This window comes from Anomaloglossus baeobatrachus, chromosome 12, assembly GCF_048569485.1.
Source record: "Anomaloglossus baeobatrachus isolate aAnoBae1 chromosome 12, aAnoBae1.hap1, whole genome shotgun sequence".
Classification (NCBI taxonomy): Eukaryota; Metazoa; Chordata; class Amphibia; order Anura; family Aromobatidae; genus Anomaloglossus; species Anomaloglossus baeobatrachus.
The window spans coordinates 70067659-70082611 of NC_134364.1; positions in this window are offsets into that span (position 1 = coordinate 70067659).

A 14953-nucleotide genomic window follows, 5' to 3' on the forward strand; every position below is an offset into this window, starting at 1 on the left:
CCTGAGAGTGAGGCAAGCCCCAGGGCCCGGTGTAGGTGCGTAGTACCACAAGGCGCAGAATAACTCCACACAGGCAGAATGTCTTTCAGGGTTTTTACTCACTTCAGGTGGTAGGGTGAGTAACCCGGGCGTAGCTGGGATGAACCAGATGGGAACCAGGTATCCTTCAGGCTGACTTTATGAGGGTGACTACTGACTCGCCTTCCTTAGCCCTTGGTGGTTTGGGGTGACCCCGACTTTGAGTCCCTATGGGGGTCACCCAGGGAAGATGCTGCAGCCTCTCTCCCCCTTTTGTTTGCCGTTTGCTTGTTCCCCGGACCAGGCCACTCCAGCTGCTTGCCTCCTGTGACCTATGGGCCCTCACTGCGGTTACGTGGCTGCGGCTTTTGTGGTGTTGTGGTGTGGGCTTTGAGAGCCCCACACCGGCAGGTTTAGCAGAAGAAAGCTGGATCTATCTTCGCTTCGGGATCTGCCGCCCGGTTGGGCCTGGTGCTCTCTAGCAGTCTCCTTACTTCCCACTCCGTGCTCTCTCTCTAGCTGAAGCTGGCTTTCAGGTAGCACTCCTAGTTGACCGTTCTCCCCCGTCAGTAGCCACTGCGCGGGCGCTGTTAGACAGCATCAACCCCACAGGTCTGCTCCTCACTGAGCCCTCTGGAGTTCTCTTCTAACTGGCTCACTGCTCCTCCTCTCCTGTTCTTGCCTACGCCACCTAGCAACCAGACTCTCCACCACACCCCTTGAGAGGAGATGGAGGCTTTTGACCCCCTGCCACTATTCCAGTGGAGGTATAGGCTTTGCCCCCTCCTGGGATCCCCAGGGGTCCTCTCAAAGGTACATGTGTGAGACCTGATCACTATGCGCCTGTGTTCCACACCCCTGTCAGCCTTCTGGATTACCTGTATTGTACTGTCCCCAGCATGGGTGCAGTACTCAGTGGTGCCTGACCAGGTCAGGGACGCCACAGATGCTTCTGTAATCCCCGACAGACGGGATGATATGAGATCAGGGATCCTCGGGGGCCGGACCATCACTTCCAGGGCTCCCCCTTTTGTATTGACATTGGCTGGATATTTGAGGTCATTTTGCTTCTGCTTCAAAATAAATGTTGAGTCAAACAGATAGAACATGATGGATAAACCTTGCAAGGAACCTGCATCATGCTTCATTGTTAACCACTTCTAGCCAGACATCTCCAAATAGTAGCTGGGGCCCACTTGTGGACACAGACAGAAAAGGCCCCTGTGCAAAAGCAATCTATAGGCCCTTTGCAGCCCAATAACTCATCACCCTGCACAAGTCCACCTTTTTTGGTGGCAGAAATGGGCCCCCTAACCTCTTGGGCCCCTGTTCGGCTTTACAGGTTGCACCAATGATATGTCCGCCCTTACTGGGGCCACTGGTTGCTGCCAGTTCTGAGTTGGTGGCACTGCTGGACATTTTCTGATTTCTAAGGGAGGTAAGCCTGATGTGTCTCATCTGCTGCACGAAGTTTCCCCTGAGTCTACAGTCCTCAGCATTTCCCATTTCTTGTCGATTCTTCAGTAAACCTTGAATAGCACAAATTGAAACTTCAGAGTCCATTGATATCTTTCCCTGGGAGACTCCTCGCTGATGCAGTATAACTACCCTGTGTCATGTTGCAGTGCTCAGTCTTGCCATATGTATTACCGGAGACATGAAACTGCCTTCCACAGCTTCACCAATATGGCAGATTGGCTGTTTCTCACCCAGTTCTAAGCCTCACACACAACTGTTTCTGTTTCAGTGAACGTCTGTGTTTTATATATGAAAATGATGATCATTATCACCTGTGTGGCTACTGGTTAATCATATATCTAATTATAATCTTACAAAGTCCATGAATTTGTGAAAATGTATCTAGAAGAAATGAGGCTATTTTAAAGGCAAAATGTGGTCACACAAAATATTGATGGGATTTAGATTTTTTTAATTCCCTTTTTAATTGCTAAAACATAAACTATTAACACATAATTTTTAAAGCTTATTAGTTTGCATCTATCTATTTATCTATCCCTCTATCTATCTATCCATCCCTCTATCTATCCCTCTATCTATCTATCTATCCATCCCTCTATCTATCCCTCTATCCATCCCTCTATCTATCCCTCTATTTATCCCTCTATCCATCCCTCTATCTATCCCTCTATCCATCCCTCTATCTATCCCTCTATCTATCTATCTATCTATCTATCTATCCCTCTATCTATCCCTCTATCTATCCCTCTATCTATCTATCTATCCCTCTATCTATCCCTCTATCTATCTATCTATCTATCTATCCCTCTATCTATCCCTCTATCTATCTATCTATCTATCCCTCTATCTATCTATCTATCTATCTATCTATCTATCCCTCTATCTATCCCTCTTTCTATCCCTCTATCCATCCCTCTATCTATCCCTCTATCCATCCCTCTATCTATCCCTCTATCTATCTATCTATCCATCCCTCTATCTATCCCTCTATCCATCCCTCTATCTATCCCTCTATCTATCCCTCTATCCATCCCTCTATCTATCCCTCTATCCATCCCTCTATCTATCCCTCTATCTATCTATCTATCTATCTATCTATCTATCCCTCTATCTATCCCTCTATCTATCCCTCTATCTATCTATCTATCTATCTATCCCTCTATCTATCCCTCTTTCTATCCCTCTATCTATCCCTCTATCTATCCCTCTATCTATCTATCTATCCCTCTATCCATCCCTCTATCTATCCCTCTATTTATCCCTCTATCCATCCCTCTATCTATCCCTCTATCCATCCCTCTATCTATCCCTCTATCTATCTATCTATCTATCTATCTATCCCTCTATCTATCTATCTATCTATCTATCTATCTATCCCTCTATCTATCCCTCTATCTATCCATCCATCTATCCATCCATCTATCCATCCATCTATCTACAGTTAGGTCCAGAAATATTTGGACAGTGACACAAGTTTTGTTATTTTAGCTGTTTACAAAAACATGTTTAGAAATACAATTATATATATAATATGGGCTGAAAGTGCACACTCCCAGCTGCAATATGAGAGTTTTCACATCCAAATCGGAGAAAGGGTTTAGGAATCATAGCTCTGTAATGCATAACCTCCTCGTTTTCAAGGGACCAAAAGTATTTGGACAAGGGACTCTAAGGGCTGCAATTAACTCTGAAGGCGTCTCCCTGTAATCAATGAAGTAGTTAAAAGGTCTGGGGTTGATTACAGGTGTGTGGTTTTGCATTTGGAAGCTGTTGCTGTGACCAGACAACATGCGGTCTAAGGAACTCTCAATTGAGGTGAAGCAGACCATCCTGAGGCTGAAAAAAAAGAAAAAATCCATCAGAGAGATAGCAGACATGCTTGGAGTAGCAAAAGCAACAGTCAGGTACATTCTGAGAAAAAAGGAATTGACTGGTGAGCTTGGGAACTCAAAAAGGCCTGGGCGTCCACGGATGACAACAGTGGTGGATGATCGCCGCATACTTTCTTTGGTGAAGAAGAACCCGTTCACAACATCAACTGAAGTCCAGAACACTCTCAGTGAAGTAGGTGTATCTGTCTCTAAGTCAACAGTAAAGAGAAGACTCCATGAAAGGAAATACAAAGGGTTCACATCTAGATGCAAACCATTCATCAATTCCAAAAATAGACAGGCCAGAGTTAAATTTGCTGAAAAACACCTCATGAAGCCAGCTCAGTTCTGGAAAAGTATTCTATGGACAGATGAGACCAAGATCAACCTGTACCAGAATGATGGGAAGAAAAAAGTTTGGAGAAGAAAGGGAACGGCACATGATCCAAGGCACACCACATCCTCTGTAAAACATGGTGGAGGCAACGTGATGGCATGGGCATGCATGGCTTTCAATGGCACTGGGTCACTTGTGTTTATTGATGACATAACAGCAGACAAGAGTAGCCGGATGAATTCTGAAGTGTACCAGGATATACTTTCAGCCCAGATTCAGCCAAATGCCGCAAAGTTGATCGGACGGCGCTTCATAGTACAGATGGACAATGACCCCAAGCATACAGCCAAAGCTACCCAGGAGTTCATGAGTGCAAAAAAGTGGAACATTCTGCAATGGCCAAGTCAATCACCAGATCTTAACCCAATTGAGCATGCATTTCACTTGCTCAAATCCAGACTTAAGACGGAAAGACCCACAAACAAGCAAGACCTGAAGGCTGCGGCTGTAAAGGCCTGGCAAAGCATTAAGAAGGAGGAAACCCAGCGTTTGGTGATGTCCATGGGTTCCAGACTTAAGGCAGTGATTGCCTCCAAAGGATTCGCAACAAAATATTGAAAATAAAAATATTTTGTTTGGATTTGGTTTATTTGTCCAATTACTTTTGACCTCCTAAAATGTGGAGTGTTTGTAAAGAAATGTGCACAATTCCTACAATTTCTATCAGATATTTTTGTTCAAACCTTCAAATTAAACGTTACAATCTGCACTTGAATTCTGTTGTAGAGATTTCATTTCAAATCCAATGTGGTGGCATGCAGAGCCCAACTCGCGAAAATTGTGTCACTGCCCAAATATTTCTGGACCTAACTGTATGTATCTATCTATCCCTCTATCTATCTATCTATCTATCTATCTATCTATCTATCTATATATATCCATCCATCTATCTATCTATCTATCTATCTATCTATCTATCTATCTATCCATCTATCTATCCCTCTATCTATCTATCTATCCTTCTATCCATCTATCTATCCCTCTATCTATCTATCTATCTATCTATCCCTCTATCTATCTATCTATCTATCTATCTATCTATCCCTCTATCTATCTATCTATCTATCTATCTAGCTATCCCTCTATCTATCCCTCTATCTATCTATCTATCTCTATCTATCTATCTATCTATCTATCTCTATCTATCTATCCCTCTATCTATCTATCTATCTATCTATCTATCTATCTATCCCTCTATCTATCTATCTATCTATCTATCCCTCTATCTATCCCTCTATCTATCTATCTATCTATCTATCTATCCCTCTATCTATCTATCTATCTATCTATCTATCTATCCCTCTATCTATCTATCTATCTATCTCTATCTATCTATCTATCTATCTATCTATCTATCTATCTATCTCTATGTATCTATCCCTCTATCTATCTATCTATCTATCTATCCCTCTATCTATCTATCTATCTATCCCTCTATCTATCTATCTATCTATCTATCTATCTATCTATCTATCTATCCCTCTATCTATCTATCTATCTATCTATCTATCCCTCTATCTATCTATCTATCTATCTATCTATCTATCTATCTATCTATCTATCTATCTATTTGTCTATCTATCTATCTATCTATCTATCTATCTTTCTATCTATCTATCTATCTATCTATCTATCTATCCCTCTATCTATCTATCTATCTATCTATCCCTCTATCTATCTATCTATCTATCTATCTATCTATCTATCCCTCTATCTATCTATCTATCTATCTATCTATCTATCTATCTATCTATCCCTCTATCTATCTATCTATCTATTTATCTATCTGTCCATCTTTCTTTCTATACATATGTGTCACCCCTGATCATACATATTACACAGACTGACACTTGCAGATCCTCATGGGTTAAGCGGCCAGCTATAATGTAATTCGTCCTCCTCTGAATAACGAGGCAGGATATGGCGCTCCACATCACATCCTCACAAGCTGATTGTCATCCAATTAGAGGCTGGAGGAATATTTGATTAATCTACAGCAAGCAAGAGGGCCCGGCTTCAGTCACCAATCTGGGATCTTGAAAGTCGCCCCTGGGTCTCTGGAGATTCTTCAGTGTCTCCATTAGTGTGATCATGTGTCTCCATAGTCAGATTCCAGGACAACTGGCGGCTTTGAATTATTACAGTTAATTGTGAATGTTTCGGGGGCGCGGCAGGATGAGGAAACTCCATGGCTCCCATTACCACAGGCGGCAGCTCCTAATGCCGTACACCCCCAGCTCCGCACTGTGATCAGCAGGACATTAGCTCCTGTCCAGGACGCAGGCCCCAGGGCACAGGACATAGGGCGCAGGACGCAGGACGCAGAGCTCAGGGCGCAGGACGCAGGACGCAGGGCGCAGGACGCAGAGCTCAGGGCGCAGGACGCAGGACACAGGGCGCAGGACACAGGACGCAGGACACAGGGCGCAGGACACAGGACACAGGATGCAGGGTGTAGGGCGCAGGACACAGGGCGCAGGACGCAGGACGCAGGACACAGGACACAGGATGCAGGGTGTAGGGCGCAGGACGCAGGACGCAGGACACAGGGCGCAGGACGCAGGACGCAGGGCGCAGGACGCAGGACGCAGGGCGCAGGACGCAGGGCACAGGGTGTAGGGCGCAGGACACAGGATGCAGGGTGTAGGGCACAGGACGCAGGGTGTAGGGCACAGGACGCAGGACGCAGGGCACAGGACGCAGGACGCAGGGTGCAGGGCGCAGGACACAGGACACAGGATGCAGGGTGTAGGGCACAGGACGCAGGGTGTAGGGCACAGGACGCAGGACGCAGGGCACAGGACGCAGGGTGCAGGGCGCAGGACACAGGACACAGGATGCAGGGTGTAGGGCACAGGACGCAGGGTGTAGGGCACAGGACGCAGGGTGCAGGGCACAGGACGCAGGGTGTAGGGCACAGGACGCAGGGTGTAGGGCACAGGACGCAGGGTGTAGGGCACAGGACGCAGGACGCAGGGCACAGGACGCAGGGTGCAGGGCGCAGGACACAGGACACAGGATGCAGGGTGTAGGGCACAGGACGCAGGGTGTAGGGCACAGGACGCAGGGTGCAGGGCGCAGGACACAGGGCGTAGGACACAGGGTGCAGGGCACAGGACACAGAGCTCAGGATGCAGGGCACAGGGCGCAGGACACAGGGCACAGGTTGCAGGATGCAGGATACAGGGTGCAGGATGCAGGGCACAAGGGGCAACTAATTCCTACTGTTTTTTTTCTCCTGTAACCTTTATAATTTACTTTCACAGTGGATACAAATCCGTCCTGGTCATGTGATTGAATTTTGAAATTGGATTTCGGGTCTATTTTGTGGACGGTATTAGTTTAGGCTGGGAGGAGCTTCTGTGAATTTGCATAAAAGGGACAGTGTTACTTCATTTTAGGGACTTTTTCGGGGAGGGGGACACAAGTCAGGGCAACACATTTTTTTATGTAAGGTAAGATCAGACGTTAGACGAGAAATCTAACTTCCTAACAATACTAACTTCTAAACTCAACTTTTGGAACTTTGTTTTTTGTTTGCTTCGCCCTACTCAAAGAAATGCCCCCGAGGATGTCTATTTTATGCAAATTTACAAAAGCTCCTCCCACGCCCATAAACAGACTAAAAATCTGATTTCTTACTTCTAATCATATTTTGCAGAACATTTTTTTTGGCTCAAAAATGCAGGGATGCCCCTTTTATGCCCTTCAATAAAAGCCCATCCTAATTTTCCCACTAATGTCTCCAAAACAGACCAGAAATCTAACTTCTGAACACTATTAATGGAATTTTTAAAGGTATGCCCAAAGTAAACAATGCCCTAAAGAAAGCACGGATGCCCTTCCATAAGCTCCTCTAACACTATCAAGCCCCCCAAATAGAACAGAAATACTTATACAACAATTTGGGGGTGGGCTTTAGTGGGTGGAGCTTATGTATATTTGGATAAAAGGGACACCCCGCTTTGTTTACTGCATTTTTGAGTGGCAAAGTTCATAAAAAAAGTGCCATAAGGCTTCAGAAGTTAATTTCGTTACAAAATTAGATTTTCGGTCTATTTTAGGGGCATTATTGGGTGAATCTAGGTGGAGCTTATCTAAATTTACATAAAAGGATATCTTTAGGGCATTTTAATTAGGGCATAGTTTAAAAAGTTCCATCATTTTTTAAGGGTATCAGATTAGTCTCTATTGGAGGCGTTATTTGTGGAGAGGGTAACAGACAGTCCTGTGGTGTTCGGCAAAAGAAGGTCACAGTGTTTGGCTACCCAAACTGCTCCCTGACCTTCTATTACTCCTGATTGGTATATTTTGATATCCTATGTATTTCCTCTGCTTTATTTTCATCTCTTTCCCTTTAGGACCCTGCAAAGCTCCTCACCCTTTTCACCAGCTTTTCATCAGCAGCACTTCACTTGATGTCTATATATACCATCATTTTTTCCATTCCCAGTGCTGGTGATAAGTCCTCTACCCTTAACAAGTCTTCAGTGCAAGCAGCTGGCTCGCATTCATCTGTTGTTTGCAGTTCCTCTACCCTGAGCCATCTGGAAATAAATTGTTGTTTCAATCCCTTGTTATCCCTGTATGTTCTTTAGCACTCAGTGGGGTTGCTGAAGAGCTCATCCCATCCACTCCTTACCTATGGCTCATATTCAGGGTCAGTCTAGGGCCAGGTATCCTGCTCGGCACATAGGTGCGGAATCTATCTAGGGACGTCAGGGGAGCTGGGGCCAGCAGTAGGTTTGGTCACGGGTCACGATCTCCCCCTTCCCTAGACACAGGGTTTCCCTTCCCTTCACTTTCACCTTATGCTAGGTATTTCCCTAGCGTGACATGGAAATGGGAGGAACTTATGTAAATTTGCATTAACACTTCTTTTATTTATGCTTTTTGGGGTAAAGAGCTTAAAGTTGCATAAATTGAGCACAGAAGTCGGTGTTAATAAGAAATTAAGATTTCTGGTCCATTTTGGGGGAGTTTTTTTGTGAAGATGGGAGGAGCTTATATAAATTTGCATAAAAGGGCTATCCCTGTTTGTTGTTTTTTTTTTTTTTTTTAAGTATGGCAGGGTTTAAATAGTCCGGTTTAGATGTTTGTATTTCAAGGAAAAATGGAGGTTAAGTGGATTGTATGTACTTCGCTACGGAACACGTGGAAGTCATCTAAAGTGAGAAAAATATAACTTAAAGGGGCTATTTATGTGACATCACAGCAATTTTTCATTATTTTTTTGAACGTATTCTTGTTGCTGCCTCGCAAATGACCCTGCCAAAGATTAAATCAGAATCCCATTAAATCTTACTGACGCTGACGGATCTTTTGATTATATCAGGGCCGGTCTAAATGTTGAATCAACGCTGCACCTGAGCGTCACCTTTAAGAAACATCTTAGTATTACACTGACAAGAAGCAAATCAGAAATTATAAGGGAAGCGACTGACATTGATTGATGCCCGAGTCCTTTTCCTGATTTGCTGATTAAACTCATCAATCTACATGCAGAACAGACGTCCAATGCAAATTGGAGCAGCGAGCCTTAACAAAGTGCTATTGTCAGAGTACTGAGGGAAGCCGAGGAGCGTCTTAATGGCATCACACAAGAAAAATGCCTGTTATTGTAGTGAAACAATATTTACTTGTGTGATATACCGTACGTTCGGATTCCTCGCCGTACGCCGCCGTTTAATAAGTAGATAATGTTTGGAAGACGAGACGCTTATTGTTTAATCAAATACATGGGAATAATGGATGTTAAGGAGATATGTTCTCAAGATGGAATCTGTAAGATTATTTCTAAGGAATATATTATAAAGAGATTTCTCCATGCAGATGATATGATGTCCAAATATAAGGCCAACCCATGGGAAACTCACACCTTTCCACCGAGATACCCCATAAGGACAATCCCAGGGAAACGCTAACCTTTCCACCGAGATACCCCATAAGGACAATCCCAGAGAAACGCCAACCTTTCCACCGAGTTACCCCATAAGGACAATCCCAGGGAAACGCCAACCTTTCCACCGAGATACCCCATAAGGACAATCCCAGGGAAACGCCAACCTTTCCACCGAGATACCCCATAAGGACAATCATAGGGAAATGCCAACCTTTCCACCGAGATACCCCATAAGGACAATCCCAGGGAAACTCCAACCTTTCCACCATGATATCCTATAAGAACCACCCCATGGGAGCTCCAACCTTTCCACCGAGATACCCCATAAGGACTATACCAGGGAATCTCCATTTAACCTTTCCACCATGATACCCTATAAGGACCATCCCAGGGAAACTCCAACCTTTCCACCATGATATCCTATAAGGACCACCCCATGGGAGCTCCAACCTTTCCACCGAGATACCCCACAAGGACCATTCCAGGGAAACTCCAACCTTTCCACCGTGATGCTCCATAAGGACTATCCCAGGGAATCTCCATCTAACCTTTCCACCATCATACCCTATAAGGACCATCCCAGGGAAACTCCAACCTTTCCAACGTGAAACCCTATAAGAACCAACAAAGGAAAAAGTCCAGCTCACCACTTAAAGGAGGATCTTGGGACAGTGCACGGAATGGTAGGCAAGTCCACAGCAGAGCAAACGAAGGAAAATCCAGCATCCAAGTCCAATATAAAAAACTTCGACTTTATGTAGGAAATATTAAAAAATACAGTAAAACAGCTTCATGATCACACATGATCATGAAAGGAAGACGCGTTTCAGACGCATAACGTCCTTAGTCATCTAAGGAAGTTATATGTCCGAAACACATCTTCCTTTCATGATCATGTGGAAATGTTTCTGAAGCTGTTTTACCGTGTTTTTTAATATTTCCTAAATAAAGTCGAAGTTTTTTATATTGCACTTGGATGCTGGATTTTGCTTCGTTTGCCCTACAAGAACCAAACCAAGGATACTTCAACCCTTCCAACAAGATACCCTATAAACACCATCCCAGGGAAACTCCAACCTACCCACCATGATACCCCATAATGACTATCCCAGGGAAACTCCAACCTTTCTAACGTGATACTGTATAATGACTATCCCAGAGAAACTCCAACCTTTCCACCGCAATACCCTATAAGGGCCATACCAGGAATACTTCAACCCTTCCAATGAGATACCCTATAAACACCATCCCAGGGAAGCTCCAACCTTCCCACCATGATACCCTATAAGGACCATCCCAGGGAAACTCCAACCTTTCCACTGTGATACCCTATAAAGACTAACCCAGGGGAACTCCAACCCTCCCATCGAGATACCCCATAAGGACCATCCCAGGGAAACTCCATTCAACCTTTCCACCGAAATACCCTATAAAGACAATCCCAGGGGAATTCCAACCCTTCCACCGTGATACCACATGAGGATCATCCCAGGGAAACTCCAACTTTTCCACTGCGATACCCCATAAAGATCATCTCAGGAAAGCTCCAACCTCACCATCGAGATACCCCATAAAGATCATCCCAGGGAAACTCCAACTTTACCATCGAGATACCCCATAAGGATCATTGCAGGGAAACTCCAATCTTTCAACCGTGATACCCCAAAAGGACCATCCCAGGGAAGCTCCAACCATTCTACCGTGATATCCTATAAGGACCACCCCATGGAAACTCAAACTTTACCTATGTGATACTCGATAAGGACCATTCCATCGAAACTAGGAAAAAGAGGAAAATGACACTGAATTCGGGAGAACAGCGCCATTTACACCAGATAAACAATACATATTTATGGCAGTCCCTCTTTAAATGGTGCAGACCCCAACTCAAACGCTACTTTTGCCCTCTAAATGATTGTAGAATCAAATAACCAGAAATTTCCATACAAGAACACGGCTTCCTTTAATCCCTATCTGTTAGTCCACGCTGTTGTGAACCGTTAGAGTTTTATCTGTTGCGTGTTACATTATTTATCAGTCCATCTCCGGCTAAAATAGCTGAGTATTAGCAGAGGCTTCAAATATTCTAATTGGCAGTAATTATTCCACTGGTTAGCCTGCGAGGGAGTGAAGCTTGTAAACTAACAGCCTCCTGATATCATCTGTTTGAAGTGTCTTCTCTAAATCCATGACTGCAACCTTTGAGAGGAGTGATAATCCGCTCGTGTTGGCCCCGCTCCTACAGCTCAGGGTTTTTGTTGTTAACCTCTAAATAGACAAAGGTGAATATTGGCCCCTTCATCACCGGAGATGGATTATACCTCAATGACCACGGCAGGTTCTTATACTACATTATCTCAGATATATGGGATTTTTCTTTATGTTTCAATTTAATTTGGCAGCCGTTCTATAGCTTCATCTGTTTGTACTGCAGTTGGTTGACAAGTAATAATGCCGACATACAGATCCCGCATGTAGAAGAGATGACCACCCATCTTCTCGTTTGAAGTCTATGAGTGTCATAGACAGCTGAATCAGTGAGGTCCTTGGCCCACTTGTATGGCCAGGTCCTATATTCTAGTTTGGGCTGCCATCAAAAATGATGGACAGAAAATGAATGATCTAATAAATGATTAAAAGGAACTGTATCATGCGTTTCGCAGGTTTTTGCCTTCTTCAGGTACCTGTATGCACCTGAAGAAGGCAATATCTTCCAAAACACATAGTACAGTTACTTTTAATTGTTTATTAAATATGACCAATTAAGTTTGTCACCATTCTTTACTCATCCACCTGGAACAGTCGAGGATTGTACATTTTCTGTTCAGAGCCCTGAGGAGAACTTCTAATTCAGGGTACAAGTCCAGAAGAAACCGATGGGAGTGACCATTTGACAATCAATACATGCCTGGTATCTCCAGCACAAAGAGAGTGCATATCTATGCAAGCAGTCCGTATTTAATAATGGACTACTACCCCCAGAAAGTGCCACTTATTTTTCACAGATAAAATCTATTGTTTATCAAAAATGAAGGGTAAGGCAACCCCTTTGGGTTCCCATGATAGCGCCCACCTAAAATCCAGTCGTGTAAGCTGTGTGACTATGTGCAAGCGTCTTCATAACACATATGGTATAATACATATACCAATCAGCAGTGAAATCTCAAGTCACCTGAGTTTAAGTCACTCCCCCGCTTTACAGGGGAACACCCCCTCTTAAGCCAAATAAGCTTAATCCCACCCCATTTACTATCTGATTCTCACTGTCGTTTGAGAATCAGAACAATAAGGCGATTTTACTTGTGGTTCATTATTTTGTAGACCATGTACATTTTTTGGTGGCTTTTATTTATTTTAATTTATTGGGTGACAATTAATATGATTGAACAGCCCCCACCTGTTTATCCTTATAGCTCTCTCATTTTAAGTCTTTGATTAGGATACACAGCTAAAACAGTGAGCTCCTTGGGCCAGTTCATCTTCTAGCCTAACTAGGACCATCATAAGGGTAAATGGAGCCCTTTTGGTTCCCATACTAGTACCCAGCCCTGTGAAATATTTAACAATGTACAAAATACGTATACAAACCAGCAACCGAATCTCAATTCATATCTCGTTTTTGTATCCCTCCCCTGCTTTGCATGGGAACACCCCCGCTTAGGCTAAATAAGCATAACTTCACCCCTTTTACAATCCTATTACCAGTAGTGTCTTCTGAAGATCACAACTATTTGTCACACTTGTGCTCAGTACAGATATTCCTCCTGCACCGCTATTGTTCATTGCTATCTCTTATTAGAACATTCTGCATAAAAATTTGAGAAACCTTGAATTTTTTAAGCTCTTTTTCCCTGTACACAGTTATGCCCCATCTATAGTTCTTTTTTAGTCCAATCCAGTTTCAATTTTCCCAAAATTCTTCTTTTCAATTCAATTTTTTTAAAAAAAAAATAAAAATCTATGTACTCTCCAAAAAGAACCCCAACTATCACAGGTCTTAATATTGGTCTTCTCATATGGGTCAAAGGACCCTGTAGGCCCCATAGTCTACAAGTCCAGGTGTTACTGCAATTCCTACACACAGTCATGCCCCATCTGTAATTCTTTTTGAGTCTAGTCCAATTTACATTTTCTCCAAAAATTTCTTTCCAACTGAAAATTATTTAAAAAAAACCCCAAAATCTATAACAAAGACCCCAACTATCACAGATCTTAATATTGGTCTTCCATGGGCCAAAGTGACTCTGTGGGCCCCATAGTCTCCAGGTCTCTGTGTGATTGCACCTCCTGCACACAGTTATGCCCCATCTATAGTTCTTTTTTAGTCCAGTCCAATTTCAATTTTCCCCAAAATGTTCTTTTCAATGCAGTTTTTTTTTTAAATATATGCACTCTCCAACAAGGACGCCAACTATCACAGGTCTTAATATTAGTATTCTCATATAGGCTAAAGGACCCTGTGGGCCCATTAGTCTCCAGGTCCACAGTGTGACTGTGACTCCTGCACACAGTTATACCCTATCTATAGTTGTTTTTGAATCCAGTCCAATTTCGTCCCCCCCCCCAATTTTTTTTATTTATTTATTTTTTAAACCTATATACTCCCCAACAAGAGCACCATCACAACTCTTAATATTCACCTTCTCATATGGGCCAAAGGACCCTGTGAGCCCCATAGTCTCCAGATCCACGTGTGCCTGCACCTCCTGCACACAGTTATGCCCTATCTATAGTTGTTTTTGAGTCCAGTCCAATTTTGTTCCCCCCCAATTGTTTTTTATTTATTTTTTTAAAAATCTATATACTCCCCAACAAGAGCACCAACTATCACAACTCTTAATATTCACCTTCTCATATGGGCCAAAGGATCCTGTGAGCCCCATAGTCTCCAGATCCACGTGTGCCTGCAAATCCTGCACACAGTTATGCCCTATCTATAGTTGTTTTTGAGTCCAGTCCAATTTCGTCCCCCCCCCATTTGTTTTTTATTTTTTTTTTTAAAAATCTATATACTCCCCAACAAGAGCACCAACTATCACAACTCTTAATATTCACCTTCTCATATGGGCCAAAGGATCCTGTGGGCCCCATAGTCTCCAGATCCACATGTGCCTGTGACTCCTGCACACAGTTATGCCCTATCTATAGTTGTTTTTGAGTCCAGTCTAATGTCAATTTTCCCCCAAAATTATTTTCAAAAAATCTATCTACTCCCCAACAAGAATCCCAATTAGCATTGGTCTTATATGAGCGTAGGGACTCTGTGGGCCCCATAGTCTCCCAGTC